This window comes from Pelophylax lessonae (assembly GCF_965119305.1).
Source record: "Pelophylax lessonae genome assembly, chromosome: 1".
NCBI lineage: Eukaryota > Metazoa > Chordata > Amphibia > Anura > Ranidae > Pelophylax > Pelophylax lessonae.
The window spans coordinates 440371811-440394909 of record NC_138768.1 but is presented as its reverse complement, the minus strand read 5'-3'; the positions used below and the strand labels follow the sequence as shown (position 1 = coordinate 440394909).

Genomic DNA, 23099 nt, shown 5'->3' with positions numbered 1-23099 from the left:
AAAGCTCCAGCCCCGACCAACGTCCAGCAGCTGCGATCATACCTGGGCTTGCTGAACTATTACCACAAATTCCTGCCGGATCTAGCACACACTTTGTTTCCATTAAACAAGCTTTTGGAGACACACTCCAGATGGAACTGGTCGGCTGCATGCCAACGTGCTTTTGAAGTTTCTAAGCGAAAGCTGTTGGCGTCACGCATGCTCGTGCACTATGACCTCCAAAGGCCTCTCACCTTGGCTTGTGATGCCTCACCCTATGGTCTAGGGGCTGTACTATCTCACATTTTACCAGATGGGTCAGAGAAACCTGTGGCATTCGCCTCCAGGTCCTTGACAAAAGCAGAAAGCAATTACTCTCACATTGACAAAGAGGCTCTGGCGCTCATATGGGCAATTAAGAAGTTTCATCTTTACCTGTATGGTAGGGAATTCACCATACTGACTGATCATAAACCACTCCTTCAGATCTTTAGCCCTGACAAAGGCATCTCCCAGACGACTGCAGCCCGTCTTCAACGCTATGCCCTATTCTTGGGAGCATATAGCTACAAAATCCAGTATCGCAGCCATGATGCCAACGCTAATGCAGATGCCATGTCCCGTCTGACAAGGACATTAACAGACTCTTCTCCACCTGTCAAGAGTTGTCGTTACACCAGCCTGTCCTTTCTGTCTTCCGGGGAAGTAGCAGCCCATACAGCCAAGGATACCTTCCTTAAGACAATACTCTCCTGGGTACGGTACGGTTGGCCTGCAACTGTCACACAGGATTATGAGCCTTACTTCCGTAGGCGTCTGGAATTAACTGTGTCTGGCAACTGTGTTTTATGGGGAGACCGAGTGATCGTTCCACAGACCCTCTGGAGACACATTCTGGAATTGCTACATACTGGTCATCCCGGGGGCACACGTATGAAACAAAAGGCCCGAGGCTATGTGTGGTGGCCGAACCTCGACTCCGATATCACGACATATGTGAATGCGTGTGCTGGATGTGCACAAACTGCGAGAGACCCTCCTCGAGGGTGCGTCCAGCCCTGGACTTGGCCCACGGTTCCCTGGTTTCGCCTACACTTGGACTTTGCAGGCCCGATCAGAGGACACACCTTTTTGATCATTATTGATGCCCATTCAAAGTGGCCTGAGGTCGTTCCTGTTACTCAGCCAACTACTAAGGCGACGATTTCCATACTGTTACATCTCGCTGCTACGTTTGGATACCCCAGAAAAATTGTCACAGACAACGGTGCACAATTCACAAGCCAGGAGTTTCAGGGTTTCCTGACTGCCCACAACATCAAACACAAGTTGACCGCACCTTACCACCCGGCTACAAATGGTCAAGCAGAAAGGTTTGTACAGACCTTCAAACGCTATTTCAAAGCTACTGTGGCTACAAGTAAACAACAGTCCCTGTCACCCAGGCAGCTGGACTCCTTCCTTTCTGCTTACAGAACCACACCACATGCAACCACTGGGAAAACTCCAGCTGAACTTCTTTTGGGTCGGCAGCCATGGACTGTTTTGGATATGCTCCGCCCTCAAACGGTCCAGGAACATGTACGGCAGTCCCAAGACAAGAGGGTCGAACACGACGAGATTCCCCGGTTTACAGCCCAGCAAAAGGTATGGGCCCGATCTTATGGCGCTTCCAACACTCGTTGGCTTCCTGCTATCGTCGCAGAGACTTTGGGACCCAAAATGTATAGGGTCTGCCTGGAAGATGGTTCCATTTGCAGAAGGCATGCGGACCAATTGCGTCCTCGTTCTCAGCTGCCTGAATCCCTGACATCGGCTGCACCTCCAGTGTCTCAAGGATCTGCTCCTACCGGATCAGGAGGCATTGAGACTGATGCTTGGGGAGACTCTGAACTTTTGAACTCAGCTCCAACAGAGCCCTCCAGCCCTGGTCCAGAGGTCTGCTCACCCTCTGAGCTAGGGAATCCCCTCTTGGCCCCGCCGGTGTCCATTCCGGCCAGCCCTGCTTCCTCCAGCCCCGAGTCGCTGGGTGCCCGTCCTCAACGACACTGTCGCCCTCCTGACCGGTTTCAAATGCAAGACCGGTTACGAGACTTTCGACGGGCCCGCCGAAAGTGATCCGCTGCCATTTTCTCCCCGGAGCTTCTCTGGAAGTTGTTCTCACATCCGGACATGGAAGAAACCATGTAAATCTGTTTGAGTTGGAGGACTGTATTGGACAATTATGAGTTACTGTTTTATGCCTGTTCTCGTTTTGTTGTTTTTTGTTTTTTTTTTTAGGTATGGATGGAAGGTGTTATACCTGAAGGGTTTCACATGTACTGTCACTTTAAGGCTGGCTCCACCCAGGAGTGATGACAAGGGTCAAGGGGCAGAGTGGCCATCTTTAGACACATGTAGAGATGTATTGATATGCAGAGCTGTCCTGTAATTCTGCTGTACAGTGAGTCCTGAATAAACAACCGTTGTTCCAGACCAGAGTCCTGTGTCTCTCACAACACGGAGAATATAACAGAGACAGAGAGAGAGACACACACATGAGCGAGAGAGAGACAGAGAGAGCGAGACACATGAGAGAGAGAGAGCGAGAAACATGAGCAAGAGAGAGAGAGACACATGAGAGAGAGAGCGGGACACATGAGAGAGAGAGAGAGAGAGACACAGACACATGAGAGAGAGAGAGAGACACATGAGAGAGAGAGAGAGAGACACACACACATGAGAGAGAGACACACACATGAGAGAGAGAGAGACACACACAAGAGAGAGAGACAGAGAGAGAGACACACACATGAGAGAGAGAGACACATGAAAGAGAGACACACACATAAGAGAGAGACACACACACACATGAGAGAGAGAGAGACACACACACATGAGAGCGAGAGAGACACACACACACACACACACATGAGAAAGAGAGAGAGAGACACACACATGAGAGAGACACACACACACACATGAGAGAGAGAGAGAGAGAGACACACACACACGAGAGAGAGAGAGAGAGAGAGAGAGAGAGAGAGAGTCTGGGGCTCTACATCCTCAACGGCCGTACCAACAAGGGAGACACATGAGAGAGAGAGAGAGCGAGACACATGAGAGAGAGAGACACATGAGAGAGAGAGACACACATGAGAGAGGGAGAGAGAGCGAGACACATGAGAGAGCAAGACACATGAGAGAGAGAGCGAGACACATGAGAGAGAGAGCGAGACACATGAGAGAGAGAGAGAGCGAGACACATGAGAGAGAGAGAGAGCGAGACACATGAGAGAGAGCGAGACACATGAGAGAGAGAGAGAGCGAGACACATGAGAGAGAGAGCGAGATACATGAGAGAGAGAGAGCAAGACAAATGAGAGAGAGAGCGAGACAAATGAGAGAGAGAGCAAGACAAATGAGAGAGAGAGCGAGACACGTGAGAGAGAGAGAGAGAGAGACACGTGAGAGAGAGAGAGAGAGAGACACATGAGAGAGAGAGCAAGACACATGAGAGAGAGAGAGACACATGAGCGAGAGAGAGAGAGAGAGCGAGACACATGTGAGAGGGAGCGGGACACATGAGAGAGAGAGAGACACACAGACACATGAGAGAGAGAGAGAGACACAGACACGAGAGAGAGACACATGAGAGAGAGAGAGACATGAGAGAGAGACACACACACATGAGAGAGACACACATGAGAGAGAGACAGAGAGAGAGACACACACATAAGAGAGAGCGAGACACATGAGAGAGAGCGAGACACATGAGAGAGAGAGAGCGAGACACATGAGAGAGAGCGAGACACATGAGAGAGAGAGCGAGACACATGAGAGAGAGAGAGCGAGACACACGAGAGAGAGAGAGAGAGCGAGACACATGAGAGAGAGCGAGACACATGAGAGAGAGCGAGACACATGAGAGAGAGCGAGACACATGAGAGAGAGAGACATGAGAGAGAGAGCGAGACACATGAGAGAGAGAGAGCGAGACACATGAGCGAGAGAGAGAGCGGGACACATGAAAGAGAGAGAGACACAGACACATGAGAGAGCGAGAGAGACACATGAGAGAGAGAGACACACACACATGAGAGAGAGACACACACACACATGAGAGAGAGAGAGACACACACAAGAGAGAGAGAGACAGAGAGAGAGACACACACATGAGAGAGAGAGACACATGAAAGAGAGACACACACATAAGAGAGAGACACACACACACATGAGAGAGAGAGAGACACACATGAGAGAGAGAGAGACACACACACTTACACACATGAGAAAGAGAGAGAGAGAGACACACACATGAGAGAGACACACACACACACGAGAGAGAGAGAGAGACACACACACACACGAGAGAGAGAGAGAGAGAGTCTGGGGCTCTACATCCTCAATGGCCGTACCAACAAGGGAGACACATGAGAGAGAGAGAGAGCGAGACACATGAGAGAGAGAGAGACACATGAGAGAGAGACATGAGAGAGAGAGAGAGAGCGAGACACATGAGAGAGCAAGACACATGAGAGAGAGAGCGAGACACATGAGAGAGAGAGAGAGACACATGAGAGAGAGAGCGAGACACATGAGAGAGAGAGAGAGCGAGACACATGAGAGAGAGAGCGAGACACATGAGAGAGAGAGAGAGCGAGACACATGAGAGAGAGAGAGCAAGACACATGAGAGAGAGAGCGAGACAAATGAGAGAGAGAGCAAGACAAATGAGAGAGAGAGCAAGACAAATGAGAGAGAGAGAGCGAGACACGTGAGAGAGAGAGAGAGACACGTGAGAGAGAGAGAGAGACACATGAGAGAGAGAGCAAGACACATGAGAGAGAGAGACACATGAGCGAAAGAGAGAGAGAGAGAGAGCGAGACACATGTGAGAGGGAGCGGGACACATGAGAGAGAGAGAGACACAGACATGAGAGAGAGACACATGAGCGAGAGAGAGACACATGAGAGAGAGACACACACACATGAGAGAGACACACACATGAGAGAGAGACAGAGAGAGAGACACACACATGAGAGAGAGCGAGACACATGAGAGAGAGCGAGACACATGAGAGAGAGAGAGAGCGAGACACATGAGAGAGAGCGAGACACATGAGAGAGAGAGCGAGACACATGAGAGAGAGAGAGAGCGAGACACACGAGAGAGAGAGAGAGCGAGACACAAGAGAGAGAGAGAGAGCGAGACACATGAGAGAGAGCGAGACACATGAGAGAGAGCGAGACACATGAGAGAGAGAGACATGAGAGAGAGAGAGAGACACATGAGAGAAAGAGAGAGCGAGACACATGAGAGAGAGAGACACATGAGAGAGAGAGCGAGACACATGAGAGAGAGAGAGCGAGACACATGAGAGAGAGAGACACATGAGAGAGAGAGAGCGAGACACATGAGAGAGAGAGCGAGACACATGAGAGAGAGAGAGACACATGAGAGAGAGAGCGAGACACATGAGAGAGAGAGAGAGCGAGACACACGAGGGAGAGAGAGCGAGACCCATGAGAGAGAGAGACATGAGAGAGAGAGAGACACATGAGAGAAAGAGAGAGCGAGACACATGAGAGAGAGAGAGCGAGACACATGAGAGAGACACATGAGAGAGAGAGAGAGCGAGACACATGAGAGAGAGAGAGCGAGACACATGAGAGAGACAGACAAATCGAGAGAGAGAGCGAGACACATGAGAGAGAGCGAGACACATGAGAGAGAGAGCGAGAGACACATGAGAGAGAGAGTGAGACACGAGAGAGAGAGAGAGAGCGAGACACATGAGAGAGATAGAGAGCGAGAGAGAGTGAGACACACGAGAGAGAGAGAGAGAGAGCGACAGAGAGCGAGACACATGAGAGAGAGAGCGAGACACATTAGAGAGAGAGACACATGAGAGAGAGAGAGCGCGACACATGAGAGAGAGAGCGAGACACATGAGAGAGAGAGACACATGAGAGAGCGAGACACATGAGAGAGAGAGCGAGACACATGAGAGAGAGAGAACGAGACACATGAGAGAGAGAGCGAGACACATGAGAGAGAGAGCGAGAGAGAGAGCAAGACACATGAGAGAGAGAGCGAGAGAGAGAGCAAGACACATGAGAGAGACACATGAGAGAGAGAGAGAGACACGAGAGAGAGCGAGACACATGTGAGAGCGAGACACATGAGAGAGAGAGAGAGCGAGACACATGAGAGAGAGAGAGAGCGAGACACATGAGAGAGAGAGAGAGCGAGACACATGAGAGAGAGAGAGCGAGACACACGAGAGAGAGAGAGCGAGACACACGAGAGAGAGAGCGAGACACATGAGAGAGAGAGAGACACATGAGAGAGAGAGAGCGAGACACATGAGAGAGAGAGCGAGACACATGAGAGAGAGAGCGAGACACATGAGAGAGAGAGCGAGACACGTGAGAGAGAGAGACGTGAGAGAGAGAGAGCGAGACACATGAGAGAGAGAGAGCGAGACACATGAGAGAGAGAGAGCGAGACACATGAGAGAGAGAGAGACACATGAGCGAGAGAGAGACACATGAGAGAGAGAGAGCGGGACACATGAGAGAGAGAGAGACACAGACACATGAGAGAGAGACACATGAGAGAGAGAGAGCGGGACACATGAGAGAGAGAGAGACACAGACACATGAGAGAGAGACACATGAGAGAGAGAGAGAGAGACACATGAGAGAGAGAGAGACACACACACATGAGAGAGAGAGACAGAGAGAGAGACACACACATGAGAGAGAGACACACATGAGAGAGAGACAGAGAGAGAGACACATGAAAGAGAGACACACACACATAAGAGAGATAGACACACACACACACACACATGAGAGAGAGAGCGAGAGAGAGAGCAAGACACATGAGAGAGAGAGCGAGAGAGAGAGCAAGACACATGAGAGAGACACATGAGAGAGAGAGAGCAAGACACGAGAGAGAGAGCGAGACACATGTGAGAGCGAGACACATGAGAGAGAGAGAGAGCGAGACACATGAGAGAGAGAGAGAGCGAGACACATGAGAGAGAGAGAGAGCGAGACACATGAGAGAGAGAGAGCGAGACACACGAGAGAGAGAGAGCGAGACACACGAGAGAGAGCGAGACACATGAGAGAGAGCGAGACACATGAGAGAGAGAGCGAGACACATGAGAGAGAGAGAGCAAGACACATGAGAGAGAGAGCGAGACAAATGAGAGAGAGAGCGAGACACGTGAGAGAGAGAGACGTGAGAGAGAGAGAGCGAGACACATGAGAGAGAGAGAGCGAGACACATGAGAGAGAGAGAGCGCGACACATGAGAGAGAGAGAGACACATGAGCGAGAGAGAGAGAGCGAGACACATAAGAGAGAGAGAGAGCGGGACACATGAGAGAGAGAGAGACACAGACACATGAGAGAGAGACACATGAGAGAGAGACACACACACATGAGAGAGAGAGACAGAGAGAGAGACACACACATGAGAGAGAGAGAGAGCCACACATGAGAGAGAGACAGAGAGAGAGACACATGAAAGAGAGACACACACACATAAGAGAGATAGACACACACACACACACATGAGAGAGAGAGAGAGAGACACACATGAGAGAGAGAGACACACACACACACACACACATGAGAGAGAGAGGAAGAGAGACATACACACACACACACACACACACGAGAGAGAGAGAGAGAGACACACACACATGAGAGAGACACACACACACACACACACACATGAGAGAGAGAGAGAGACACACACACACACACGAGAGAGAGAGAGAGAGTCTGGGGCTCTACATCCTCAACGGCCGTACCAACAAGGGAGACTCTCTGGGAAGGTACACATTAAACTCCCACGTAGGCAGCAGTGTGGTAGACTATGCTATCACAGATATGAACCCCACACTCATCAATGGCTTTACAGTCACCCCACAAACACACCTGTCAGACCACAACCAACTGCTGCTATATATTAAATTTTCTAACAAACCATCACCAAAATGCCACCGGACTTCTCTCTGCAACCTGCCACCATCATTTAAATCAGTCATGTCCAACCTGCGGCCCGGGACCGCAGGCAATGCGGCCCGCTGCCCGCTGCCGTTATATTTTTTTTAATGGAAGGAGGAAGTCAGGCCAGGGCCGCTGCGGCCGCCTATTGCATTCTGGGAGTTGTAGTCCATCCATGCGCGCTCAAGCTTTCAGTGAGTGGAGAGCAGCGCAGCTAGCAAACTACAACTCCCGAATGTCGGAGGCAGGCCAGGCAGAGGAAGGGCACGCCAGGGAGTCGGGACACATGTGACTGGCTTGGGCTGCTGGGCTGGGTGCTGGCTGCAACTGGACCCCAGAACAGGAGCATCAACCCCCCCTAGGACTGGAGGAGGCTGTGTGAGTACCTGGAACTGAGCTGGCAGCTGCCATACCTGATTTCAGAGACCCTTACATCCCCAGCTGACCCCTACCTACATGATCATCCCATCTATCTCCCTCCCCCATTTACCCTGCCCCAGTGCCCACCCAGTAACCTCAAAATAGCCCTCAACACTGTGGGTCCTGCTGGGAGATGGCCATAGCCTGTGGGTCCAGCTGGCCGCTAGCCATGGCCTGTGGGTCTTGCTGGCCACTGGCCTGTGGGTCCAGCTGGCCGCTAGCCGCTAGCCACGGCCTGTGGGTCACAGTCCATGGCCAGCTCCCAGCAGAACCTACAGGCCAGCGGGTAGCGGGACCATCCGATTAGTGGCCAGCAGGACCCACAGGTTGGTGACCAGCACGACCCACAAGTCAGTGGCCAGCTGGACCCACAGACCGTGACTAGCGGCCAGCTGGACCCACAGGTCAGTGACCAGCAGGACCCACAGGTCATGGCCAGCGACCAGCAGGACCCACTGGCTGTGGGTCAAGCTGGGAGCTGTCTGTGGACTTTTGGGTCTTGCTTGCCACTGACTTGTGGGTCCTGCTGGATGCTGGCCATGCCCTGTTTCTTCTGGAAGCTGACCATGGCCTGTGGGACCTACTGGCCACTAGCCTAGGGTGACCATGTGTCCCTAGTTTTGTCCCGCTTTTCAGGATGATCCTGGGCAGGTGCACCGCAAGCTGGGGCCCCCAGCGCCAACCCTACCATTGGGCTGTTTTGGAGGGGAAGGGGGGGGTTGAGCACCGCCGGATTACACAGAGCGGGGATCTCCCGCTTACCCGGAGGCTGCTGTCATGTGACGTCCCGCCTCCTGGAATGGCTCCTATGATAGACAGTAATCCAGCGGCTCTCCTCTCTCTAATCCCCATGCACTGAACAGACTGCATTTATGGACACTGGTGATTCTGAACTTATGGGCACTGATCAAGCTGCATTGATGGGCACTGTTGAGACTGCACTGATGAGGCTGAGCTGATGGGCACTGATGAGGATGAGCTGATGGGCACTGATCAGGCTGCATTGATGGACACTGGTGAGGCTGCATTCAATTGACACTGGTGAGGCTGCATTGATGGGCATTGATGGGCCAGCAGTAACCGCCAGCATTACCCACCAGCAGTAACCACCAGCAGTACCCGCCAACACTACCTGCCAGCAGGAACCGCCAGCACTACCCACCAGCAGTAACCGCCAGAAGTCATCGAAATAAGTAAAAAAGGTATGTGCATTAGCGTCTGTAAATTGTTGCAATATGTTTTTTAGTTGTGTCATAATATGTCATGTCCTTGTTCATACATGTATGAATAAGGACATGACATTTTCTGGCTGCCTAAGTCACTTGTGCTAGGGGTGCAACTATCCCCCCATCACATAACTGTAAATATCCCAGCATGTGCAGTGTCTCTGACTCCTCCCACCATCACCACTTCAAACCACTGAAGCGGTCATGGTGGTTAGAGTGTTCCTTTAATATCTCTCAGAAGAACTGATTTCATTTCATTTGATCACCCTCTAGTTGTGTTAAATTAGCACGGGGGGGGGGTTGTGGCGGCGTTTTATTACTTATATACCTTAACTATAGTATATATTTTATATGCGGCCCGAGAAAATTTCTCGGCACTCAATGTGGCCCAGAGAAGCCAAAAGGTTGGACACCCATGATTTAAATGGTTCAAACAGTCTACCACAAAATACAGAGAGGTAACTGACAGACCTGACATTAAAAAACAGCTTGAAAACTTCCAAAACAACAACTATGAGGTAAGCCCACGAGGTGTGAACCAGGCAGCAAAGAACTTCCATAACATACTACACACCATTGCAGAAACAGCCCAACTGAGAAAAGTCAACTACAAGAAACCATCCACCAAACAACCCAATAAATGGTTCGACAAAGAATGCAAAGAATTAACCACTTGCCGCGGTCTTGCGGCGGTCAGCCCCTCACAGGCAAAGTGACGTATTTAAACTAGCCTGGGAGGGTCTGGGGAGCGAGCGCGCGCCCTCGGCGGCGCGCTCCCACTCCCGCGCGGTCACGGACCCCCCCGCGCGTGTGCCCGGCGGACATCGGCGATCGGCGGGGGAGAGGGAGAAAGGCAGGCAGCTTGTGTAAACAAGCTGCCTGTCAGTTCTCCCTGTGTAGAGACACTGATCATACGGTTCTACTATGTAGAACCGTTGATCAGTGTCCCTACACCTCAAGCCACAGCCAATCACAGTTAGAATCATGCCCCTAGGGACACACAGCCCCTCCCTCTCAAATAAAGTTAACCCCTTCACTGCCAGTGTAATTTTACAGTAACAGTGCATATATATAGCACTGATTACTGTAGAAATGTCACTGGCAACCCCAAAAGTGTCAAAAATGTCAGTCAAGGGTCCGATCTGTCCGCCGCACTGTCGCAGTACCGAAAAAAATCGCAGATCGCCGCCATTACGCGTTAAAAAAAAACAACAAAAATGACAAAAATCTTTCCCTTTGTTTTTCCCTTTGTTAGTAAACGCAATAACTTTTGCGCAAACCAATAAAAATACGCTTTTTGCAATTTTTTTTTTACCAAACATATGTAGCATAAAACAAACTGGCCGAAAATGTTAAAAAATTTAGATTTTTCCTTTTTTTTATGGGGAATTTAATATAAAAAAAATGTGAAAAATATTGTTATTTTTGCAAAATTGACGCTCTTTTTTTGTTTATAGCGCGTGATCAAAAAATCGCACAGGTGATCAAATACCACCAAAAGAAAGCTCTGTTTGTAGAAAAAAAAGGACACCAAATTCGTTTAGGTACAGGGTACGGCCGCGCAATTGTCCGTTAAAGTCAAGCAGTGCCGAATCGCAAAATACCCCCTGGTCTTTTAGCAGCCAAATCCTCCTGGGCTTAAGTGGTTAAGGAACACCCTACGGACAGCCTCCAATAACAAACACAGAGACCCCAACAACACTGACCTAAGGATAGCCCATAGCATTTTACAGAAAAAATACAAAGAAACCCTTAAAAAGAAAAGGCAAAAGTTAATCCCTAACAACCTGCAACAGTTAGAAGAGGCACTTCAGGCACTTCAGGAAAATTCTTTCTGGGAAATATGGAAGAATATTGGCTCAGCACTCAGGAAAAACAACCTCCACATCCAAAATGGTGACATCTGGTTTAACTACTTTAAGAACCTCTACAAAGATATTCCAGAAGAGAAGTTAACTGTAGAAGAAAAAGACATCATCAAAAGACTAAAAGATATGGAGGAAAAAATCAAGGACTTCCAGAACCCCCTGGATGTACCAATTACACTAAAAGAAATTATGGAGAAAATCCAATACCTGCAAACTAAAAAAGCCAGCGGGATGGATGGAATCCTGCCTGAAATGATTAAACATGGATCCCCAGATATACACGCTGCAATATGTAGAGTGTTCAATCTGGTCCTAAATGCTGGTTACTACCCTAAAGTATGGAACCAAGGCCTCATAACACCTATCCATAAGAGTGGAGACCAATATGATCCAGCCAACTACAGAGAGATATGTGTCAGCAGAACATTAGGGAAACTTTCCAACAGTATTCTCAACAAACGGATCCTAAACTTCCTAACACAACACAACGTCCTCAGCAGAAGTCAGGCGGGGTTCATGCCAAACCATCGCACTACAGACCACATCTACACTCTGCAAAGTCTCATTAGGAACCATATCCACAATACAAAACATGGAAAGATATTCGCCTGTTTTTTGGACTTTAAGAAGGCATTTGACTCTGTGTGGCACCCAGGCTTGTTCCTCAAACTATTGGAAAGTGGAATAGGAGGGAAAACATACAACGTCATCAAGAGTTCATATACTGAGAACAGCTGCAGCGTAAAGGTGAATGGGAAAAGAACCAAATGCTTCCAACAGATCCGGGGAGTCAGACCGGGCTGCAGCCTAAGTCCAACCCTCTTCAACATCTACATTAATGAACTGGCTGCAGCTCTAGAATCCTCCCCAGCACCTGAACTGACTCTGCATGACACTGAGGTGAAGTTCCTGCTGTATGCGAATGACCTGTTAGTTCTGTCACCAACAGAAAGAGGCCTACAAGACAGCCTGGAATTGCTGGAGAAATATAGAGCCACATGGACACTAGGGATGATCGAACTTTTGAAATGTTCAGTTCGACCAGAACACCCGAACTTCCCGAAAGATTGGCCCTGATTTCAGAACACCATTGAAATCAATGGGACCCGAACTTTGGTAATCAAAAAACACCATTTTGAAGCCCTAAAACCCAATAAATGCCCCTAACAAGTGCCTAGGGTTCTGGGTCATGCCCCAGGGACTATTAATCACACAAAAAAAAGTTCTTAAAAATTGTCGTTTTTGATAGAGAGCCAATTATTGAAAAAAAAAAAAAGATTTCTTTGGATTTAGTGTCTGGGGGGTCTAAAAAGTGTACCTGTGAAGTTTCAGCTCTGTATCATGTCCAGAATCAGAAAAAAAAAGATCGTTTGTATTAGAATTTCAGTGGAGCAGGCTAGTGTCTCCGCTATTTTCACTCCCGCCATTTTTGTTGCAGGCGTTTATTGGGCTTTTTTGTGGAAGTCTTTGGAGGCAGGCATGACATCTGAACTTCTGTGTAGGGGTATACATACATATGTGTGTGTGTGTGTGTATGTGTATGTGTATGTATATATACACATATACATATATAGGTGTGTAAGTAGCAGAACCCTATGCCTGCACTAATGAAATAATTTGAAGGCATAGGGCTACGCTCCTATCACACCTATATGTGTGTATGTGTATAAATACATATAAGTGTGTGTGTGTATATATACCCCTATACAGAAGTTCAGATGTAATGCCTGCCTCCAAAGACGCCCAAAAAATGCCAAAAATAACGCCTGCAACAACACACCTGGGCGTTTTTGTTCCAGGCGTTTTTTGGGCATTTTTTGGGCGTCTTTGGAGGCAGGCATAACATCTGAACTTCTGTATAGGGGTATATATATACACACACACACATGTATTATATATATGTATTTATACACATACAAACATATAGGTGTGATAGGAGCAAAGCCCTATGCCTGCAAATAATTTCATTAGCGCAGGCATAGGGTTCTGCTACTTTCACACCTATATATATATATATATATATGTGTATGTGTATATATACATACGTGTGTGTGTGTGTGTGTGTATATATATACCCCTACACAGAAGTTCAGATGTTATGCCTGCCTCCAAAGACGCCCAAAAAAACGCCTGGAACAAAAACGCCCAGGTGTGTTGTTGCAGGTGTTTTTTTGGGCATTTTATGGGCGTCTTTGGAGGCAGGCATAACATCTGAACTTCTGTATGGGGGTACATATACACACACACACATATATGTATTTATACACATACACACATATAGGTGTGATAGGAGCGTAGACCTATGCCTGCAAATAATTTAATTATCGCAGGCATAGGGTTCTGCTACTTTCACACCTATATGTGTATGTGTATATATACATACATGTGTGTGTGTGTGTGTGTGTGTGTGTATATATATACCCCTACTGTGACGGTATGCAAGGTGAGATAGTAGATAATCGCTATATTTCACCTCGCATACGTTCTGTGGTGAGAGACTGAATCGGAATCCAGCCCAGGTTTTCCAGCCTCTGTGACAGGCTGGGTTCCGGTCCAGAGATTGTGAGTTACCTGAGTCCATGCTCAGGTGGACTTGAAATTAACAGGAAAAGAGCACAGAAAGGCTCTGGCCTGAGACTCAGAAGGGAATCTGAGAGAGGAGCTCTGTGTGGACTTTCAAAAGAACAGGTTTGCTTTACTATGTGTTTTTGGGGGTGATGGGGACCAGCCCCACACTGTATAGTGAGGAAAACCGTTGTTTAGTTTAGCGCCGGACGGCAAGGAGTTATTTTATTGTTTTGTTGTTTTTGTATCTTTGCAAACCTTTGCTGAAATAAAGCTGGCAATCCACCAGACTTTAAAGAAACTACCTGCGTGCTGGCCTTAAGTTCCTGTGAAAGGTGATCCCTGTGAGCTAATCTCCCACACGTGGTGGACTCAGCGGGCACTTTCTAAAGATGGAGGAAATGCTAAAGGCCCTGCTACAGGCCAATGCAGCTCAGCGAGAAACAAACCGCCAAATCACAGAGGCCGCTAGAGCACAACAGGAGGCTACTGCAGCACAACTGGCAGCACAACAGGCAGCCCAGCAGGAGATGAACCGCCAAATTGCAGAGGCCACTAGAGCACAACAGGAGGTTGCTGCAGCACAACAGGCAGCACAACAGGAGGTTGCTGCAGCACAACATGCAGCCCAGCAGGAGATGAACCGACAATTTGCAGAGGCTCTGCTGGAGTTGAAAAAAGCATTTGCATCTCCTGTGCCAGCTGAACCAAAATTGGTACGTGCCTCGTACCACCTGCAAAAGATGACACCGGCTGATGATGTGGAAGCATACCTGGCGACTTTTGAGAGGGTCGCTGTCCGTGAAGGTTGGTCAAACGAACAGTGGGCGGGTCTGTTGGCCCCATTTCTGACAGGAGAACCGCAGAAAGCATATTTTGACCTGGACCCAGATAAGGCCCAGGACTATGAGACTCTGAAAATGGAGATACTCGCACGCTTGGGTGTCACCATGCCGGGCCCAGCGCGTGCATCAGTGGACCTATTCCAGCAGCAAGCCACCCCGTTCTCAAATGTTTGACCTGATCCACCTCACCAAAAAGTGGTTGCAACCAGAGACCTTGACGGGCCCCCAGATCGTGGAGCGTGTGGTAATGGACCAGTACCTGCGTGCACTCCCTGCTGCTCTGAGGAAGTGGGTCGGACAGGGGGACCCCAAAACTGCAGCCCAATTGGTGGACCTAGTGGAGAGGTACAGTGCTACTGAGGACTTGGTGAACACGTCTACGCCCCACTTCAGTGTGTCTAGGGGTGCAAGATCGCCCAGCGGTTCTGGTAAGACTGTTCCAGGGTTAAAGTGCATGGGGAAACTAGATAAGACTGTGGTTACAGCTAATGAGACTGTTGGTCCTAGGCCTGAAGACTGGCCAAAGAAGCCAGGAAGGTCTTTGGGGCTGCTAAGAGGACTAAGGGTAGAACACATACAGTGTTTCCGCTGCCATGCATTTGGGCATATTGCTGCAAACTGTCCTATAAATGATGAACCTATGCAATGCGATTTTGCTTATAGGAAAAGACGCATATCTTTGTTTGCACAGGTCGCATATACTGCTTCATGTCAGAGTCGCATTAAAAAAAAATGTGTGTTATTGCAGTGGATGGAAAGCCGCTCACAGCCCTGCTAGACTCTGGAAGTGTAGTGACCCTAGTCAGAAGTGATTGTGTAAATCCCACAAAACTACACCCCAGCACTATCGGGGTCATTTGCATCCATGGGGACACTCGGGACTACCAGACCGCAGTGGTTGAGGTTGATACCCCTTGGGGCAGTGTGACCCATTCAGTGGGGGTGGTGCCTTCGCTACTTCATGAAGCTTTAGTGGGGAGGGATTTCCCCCATTTTTGGAGGTTGTGGGAGAACAAGGGGAGGCTGGAGAGAGCTCCCCCTGCTCCGGAAGCACAGGAACTCTCACCAGACCCTTTTTGCCAAAGTGAAGGAAACCCTGTTGGGGGAATCGAGGGAGCTGGAGATCCTCTTCCTTTCCCTGTCATGGCTGGGGAGCCGGAGGACCTGGAAGCTAGCTCCCAGCCAGAGGGTAACAAACAGGAGGACATTTCTGGACCTGACAATGAGAGTAGCCAGAATGTGGTACCCGACTTAGAAGTCAGGAGAGAGGATTTTTGTACCGAGCAATTACGAGATGTCACCCTCCTTAGAGCCAGAGAAAACGCTAAGATGGTGCAGGGGGAACCAGTAGATCCTCACTGGGGGGTGTCTTTTCCCTACATGGCCATTAAAAACAATTTACTGTATTAGGTGATAAAACGTGGAGAGGATGAGGTTGAACAGCTGCTGGTTCCCAAACCCTTCCGTAAATTGGTCCTAGACCTGGCCCATGGTCATGTAATGGGGGGACATCTCTGTATCGAAAAGACCAGGGAGAGAATCACCCAGAGATTTTTCTGGCCCGGGTTGCATGCAGATGTCAGGGGGTACTGTGAATCATGCCCTGAGTGCCAAATGTCGGCACCATCGCCCCATTTTCGCAGTCCCCTGGTCCCTCTACCAATCATCGAGGTTCCTTTTGAGAGGATCGGCATGGACCTGGCGGGGCCGGTAGTGAAGTCTGCCCGGGGTCACCAGCATATTCTGGTAATCCTAGACTATGCGACACGCTATCCTGAGGCCATACCCTTGCGTAACACTTCCGCTAAGGCTATCGCCAAGGAGTTAGTCCAGGTGTTTAGTCGAGTGGGAATCCCAAAAGAGGTCTTAACCGATCAGGGCACCCCATTTATGTCCAGGGTTACCAAGGAACTGTGTAGATTATATAAAATCTCCCATCTCCGTACCTCTGTCTACCACCCCCAAACGGATGGTTTGGTCGAAAGATTTAATAAAACCTTGAAAAGTATGCTAAAAAAGGTGGTTGACAAAGATGGAAGAAATTGGGATTTTTTGCTCCCATATCTTATGTTTTCCATACGAGAGGTTCCGCAACCATCCACAGGCTATTCTCCCTTTGAGCTCTTGTATGGTAGACATCCCAGGGGGCTGCTGGATGTTGCCAAAGAAACATGGGAAGGTGAGGCCACCCCATATAGAAGCGTCATAGAGCATATCTCCCTGATGCAAGATAGAATCGCTGCTGTCCTGCCACTGGTACGAGAACATATGGAGCGAGCGCAGGAGGCCCAGAGGAGGGTCTATGATCGGGGTGCCAGAGTCTGTACTTTCAGCCCTGGGGACAGAGTGTTGGTACTGGTTCCCACGGTTGAAAGTAAGTTTCTAGCCAAGTGGCAGGGTCCCTTTGAAGTTATTGAAAGGGTAGGAGAGGTCAACTATAAAGTCTACCAACCAGGGAAAAGGAAACCACAACAAATTTATCATGTGAATCTCTTAAAGCCCTGGAAGGACAGAGAGACTTTATTGGCTGCATCTCCGGCCCCAGCAGACCGGGTGCCGGTGACACCTGATGTCCCCATAACAGATTCCCTGTCGGTGGCACAACAAAATGATGTTAGGGGGTTTGTGTACAAAAATAGAGACTTTTTCTCCCCCTTACCTGGACTGACCAATGTGATCCAGCATGATATAGTGACAGAACCAGGGGTTCGCGTAAATTTAAAGCCATATAGAATCCCAGAGGCCAGGCGAGAGGCAGTCGCAAAGGAAATAAAAAATATGTTAGAGTTGGATGTAATAGACACTATCAGGTTTTGTAACGATTTTAGGAAACTCAACAGTGTATCCAAGTTCGATGCATACCCGATGCCTCGGGTCGACGAACTCATGGACAGGTTGGGACAGGCCCGCTACATAACAACCCTAGATCTAACGAAAGGCTATTGGCAAATACCCCTAACTGAATCAGCCAAAAAGAAGACTGCCTTTTCCACTCCTGAGGGCTCGTTTCAATACAAGCGGATGCCTTTCGGTCTGCATGGGGCCCCTGCATCATTCCAGAGAATGATGGACAAAACTTTGAGACCACATCGCTCATACGCAGCTGCTTATTTGGACGATGTGGTCATCCATAGCCTAGATTGGGACTCGCATCTGCCCCGAGTACAAGCAGTGGTAGATTCCCTTAGGGAAGCAGGTCTCACGGCCAACCCAAAAAAGTGTGCCATAGGCCTGGAGGAGGCCAAATACCTTGGGTATGTTATTGGTCGGGGACTGGTCAAGCCTCAGACCAATAAGATTGAGGCAATTCAAAAGTGGCCCCAACCGGTAAACAAAAAACAAGTTCGGGCCTTCCTAGGCATTACGGGGTATTACCGGCGGTTTATACCTAACTGCCACCATTGCCGCTCCTCTGACTGACCTAACGAAGGGTAGAGGGTCGGTCATGGTCAAATTGAATCCTGAAGCGGAGGAGGCGTTTCAGAGGTTAAAGCAGGCCCTTTGTGTACTTCCGGTGCTGGTGACTCCAGACTTCACAAAGGAGTTTGTGGTACAGACTGACCCCTCCAAGGTGGGCCTAGGTGCTGTACTTTCCAAGAACAGAGGTGGTGAGGAGCACCCGGTTGTATACCTGAGCCGAAAGCTGAACAAGCATGAAAAAAACTATGCTATTGTTGAGAAGGAATGTCTTACTGTTAAGTGGGCTTTGGACTCCCTGAAGTATTACTTGTTGGGGAGGTCGTTTAAGTTGGTCACTGACCATGCCCCCCTGAAGTGGATGTGTGACAACAGGGAGAAAAATGGGCGCGTGACAAGATGGTTCCTGGCTCTACAGCCGTTCAAATTTACAGTAGAGCATAGGCCGGGCAAGCTCCAAAACAATGCGGATGCCCTCTCCCGCATGCACTGTATGATTGGGTCTATTGCTCATTTGCTGGCGCTTGAGCAGCAGTGGCGGAGCCAGAGGGCTAGCTGGGGTGGCAATTGACACCCCAGACAAAGTCCTTGCCACCCCTGTTGCCACCCCGCTCACGCTCGCTAAAAATATGCACTCATAAATAGTATTAGAATGAGTGGGCGCCTGCAGCGCCTAGTTCTCCTGTCCTGACTGCAGAGCTGGTACAAGAGGTGGGCGGACCTGGGCGGAGTGTTGAGGGGGGCTTCAGCTCATTCTGCATGTAAGTGACAGGCATGGTTGACAGTGGTGATCTGGGCAAAGTTGTTGCCGACTGTCCCCGCCCGCTGGTTTGCCCTCCACCTGCAGTGCTTGCTTCTGTATTCTTTCATCATTCTGGGTCTGGTCTCGGCATTTTCCGACAGCTTCTGTGTTCGCCTGTGGCTCCGCCCACTATCTGTAGCACTTCCCTAGAGTTTGTGCTACGGGTCTGATAGGTGGTGGGCGGGGACAGAAGCAGTCAGGAAATGGAGACTAGACCTGGAATGATGAAAACATACAGAAGTAAGCACTGCAGGTGGTGGGCGGGGACAGATGTCGTCATGCTGGGACTAGACCTGATGTAAGAACACTGACTGAAGTATTACAGGTAGAGTGCAATTTTGTTCTGCTATTTTTACCTGGAAATGATTGCAGAATCAAGGAGTACTCAGTGGACTTTTAATAGTTCTTAAAGTGACTTTGTACTATTGGATTAGTTATGTTGGAGGCACTGTGCTTTATTCATTTGCCTACTTACTATTAGGGCTCATTTACACTTGCAGGCATGGCTGAGCATCATTTTAATCACTCCCTTCCTCTCCCCTAGGCTGCAAAGTGTTCAGATGCCACAGACATGATGCTTTGTATTGAGGCTGCAGGAACAATGCCTGTATTTGCATTACAGTTGTGCTGCATTTAGGGGATTAAAACAGGTGATGAGGAGGTGACATATCACCTCCATATTGCCTGGCACACATCTCTAAAAAGCCATCTCAGCAGTCCGTGCCACATGTGTAAACAAGCACTTACTGCTAATTCAGTTGTACTTGACAATATTTGAAACCTACTGTATTATCTTTTTTTTAATAATGATGTCTTTTAACCACTTCAACCCCGGAAGGTTTTACCCCCTTAATGACCAGGCCATTTTTGCGATACGGCACTGCATTGCTTTAACTGACAATTGTGCAGTCATGTGACGCTGTACCCAAATAAAATATAAAATTGATCTCATTTTTTTCCCCCATAAATGGAGCTTTCTTTTGGATATATTTGATCACCTATGCTGTTTTTATTTTTTGCGCTATAAACAAAACAAAAAAAAAAAAAACTATTTTGAAAAAAAAAAAATCATTATATTATCATTTTAGACCAATATGTATTCTGCTACATATTTTTGGTAAAAAAGATCCCAAAAAGCGTGTATTGATTGGTTTGTGTAAAAGTTATTGTTTCTACAAATTATGGGATAGATTTATGGACTTTTTCTTTTTTTTTTTATTAGTAATAGCAGCGATTTTTAGTGGGACTGCGACATTGCAGTGGGCAAATCTGACACCAAGTGACACTTTTGGGGAACAGTGACACCAATACAGTGATCAGTGCCAAAAATATGCACTGTTACTGTACTAATGACACTGGCAGGGAAGGGGTTATCATCAGGGATGATCAAAGGGTTAAGTGTGCTATTATGGAGTGCTTTCTAACTGTGGGGGATGGACTGACTGAAAATGGGTGAGATCTGTGTTCCTGATTAGTAGGAACACAAGCTCTCTCTCAGTCATGCGTCCCCTGGAGCCCTTTTACAAAACCAGATATGTGATTTTGCTCTTTAGGGCCTGCCTTAGTAAATGAATGTGGGGCAGCCCTTAAGTGATTAACATACAGTATATATACAGTAAAATCACTATGCAATAAATGTATATCAATTACAGATATGTATAATGGAAGCTGCACTGTGGGGTGTTGCGTATAAGACGCACATCATCCTTAGTGCTGAGCAAGCAACTATATCGCTATATTGCACGGTGATTTTATATGTATGCTATAGCACATTGTTCTCACTATTAGGCCTCATTCATACAGGGCATACTGCTGTCTGCGTTTGAGGCTATGCATGCATATCAAATTGAGAGCAGTGGCCTTATTTTAGTGTTTAAGCACTTTTTTTTATTATGTAGTCTATATCATTTGTCCTTTTAACATAGCAGCTAGAAATAATTTTAAAAGACAGGAGCACAGACTTTAGTTTTTTTGCCTTTTTGTTTTGTGAAATTTAGGGGAAGAATTGGCAAACAAGCTGGATTTTTAATATAGAAGAGGCATACTATGTACCTTCCTTACCTTCCTGTACAACTTGAACTATGAGCTGAGCACCTCAGAGTGGGGCACAGACCACCCCTCTTTCTGTCTCCCCTTGTATGTGGACATATCAGATAACCAGAGAGGGTTAGAAGGAGAAGCTGCCTCCATGCCCAGCGGGTGCCACACTGAGACTGAGATAGGAACTGTAAGTAGACATCAGGACGGGGGGCGCGCAGTTTGCCATCTCTGCCCTGGGCACTGAATGACCTTGTCCCAGCACTGCCTGACTGACTCACTGAGACTGTCTGAGCGCCGTGAGCAGCAGCAGCGGGCGGGGCCGTGAGTCGCTGCACAGCTAACCAATCATGGTGCCAGCACACCTGATTGGTTCACTGTGCCGCTACTCATGACGTGATTGGTTCGCCTGTGTGTGTGAGAACTAGCTGCGGGCCGGCATGTCACGGGGGATGGATGTGGCAGGCTGTGTTCTTCACTCCTTCTACCTGAGTGTAACCGTTACCTTAGGTAAGTCTCTCTGGTGGTGGTCTCTGCATGATTGTACTCTTCTAATAGATTAGTCACCTCACACTTCCCAGCTCATCATGGTTCTGTAGAGCAACTCCATAACCCCCCCCCCCTAATTTCAATGAAAGGGGTACCTATTTGGTACTGTGGTCACTGGTCCCTGTACACTCACCAGTGCCCAGCCTGGGAAATGTTGGTGTCTGCTTCCTGCATTAGGTGTCAAATCCAGGAGATAGAACACTGAGGTGACCCAAAAAAATTTGTGTACCACCAAGTCCAGGAGATGTAGCCAAAGGATATATGGAAGGCCCCAAAACCTCATTTACCAGGCTAGGAGATAAGATCTAAGGGCACTGGATGGGTGACCCCCAAAGTCTCAGGTATCAAGATCTCTGCAGTCCATAGCTCCAAGACTAGGATATAATAGCTAAGGGCAATGAATGAGTAACCCCCAGTCTCAGGTACCAGGGCCAGCAGATAAGGGCATTGAAAAGTTAACCCCTACAGCCTCATGTAGCAAGGCCAGGAATTAAAATCTAAGGACACTCAATGGGTGACCTCTATAGCAGTGGTTCCCAACTCCGGTCCTCGGGACCCACCAACAGGCCAGGTTTGCAAGATAACTAAATTACATCACAGGTGATCTAATTTGCTGCTCAGTGATTGCAGTATTCTAGTCTGCATCCCCCAAGGTAATACTTAAAATCTGGCCTGTTAGTGGGTCCCGAGGACCGGAATTGAGAACCACTGCTCTATAGCCTCAGGTACCAGAACCAGGCAGAAGATAACATCTAAGGGCACTGAATGGATAACCCCCCATAATAACCTGAAGTACCCAGGCCAGCAGATGAGATCTTGGGGAACTGATTGGTACTGATGCACAACGATTTGTATTCTGCCACATGCAGGTAGACAATGAAAGATTCAAATCTATAAATTGCTGTTTTTTTCTAAGCGCCCTCTACAAATGGCAGTGATGTGGCCCTCAGAAATACCCAGCACAGCAAATAAAAGCACAATGCCACATTCAATATACTGATTGCAGTTCTGTCACTTTCTAAAATTTGCAGTGCTCAATTTTGCTTTTCCAAATAATCCAGGTGCAAAGTGCAAAGGCAGACAAAGCTGTTTGAGTTAGCTGGTGCTTCTGTGCCTGCTTTAACCCTCCCAAATACCGAGCACAGCAAATGGTATTAGTGCCCCAGCACCCCTTGTGCTATCGGTGCAGAAGCAACCTGCAGAGTTAGACAGGTAGCAGGCACTAGGGTGTACTCTGCAACATTACAAACCCCCCAGCACAACAGGTAGCTGGCACTTGGGGGTCCCCTGTAACCCTGAAAATACTCCAGTACAGCAGGTATCTGGCATTTTGGGGCCCACTGTAATCCTGCAAACCCACCAGCACAGCAGGTAGCTGGCACTT

At 48.4% G+C, this 23099-nt stretch overlaps 1 pseudogene across 1 annotated transcript; it reads left to right on the top strand.

The window, feature by feature from the left end:
* Positions 1 to 14703: 14703 nt before the first annotated feature.
* On the top strand, positions 14704 to 22687 carry LOC309546777 (SCAN domain-containing protein 3-like; annotated as a pseudogene). Its single transcript has 2 exons — positions 14704 to 15338; positions 22632 to 22687. The product of its transcript is annotated as an SCAN domain-containing protein 3-like (transcript).
* Positions 22688 to 23099: the final 412 nt, after the last annotated feature.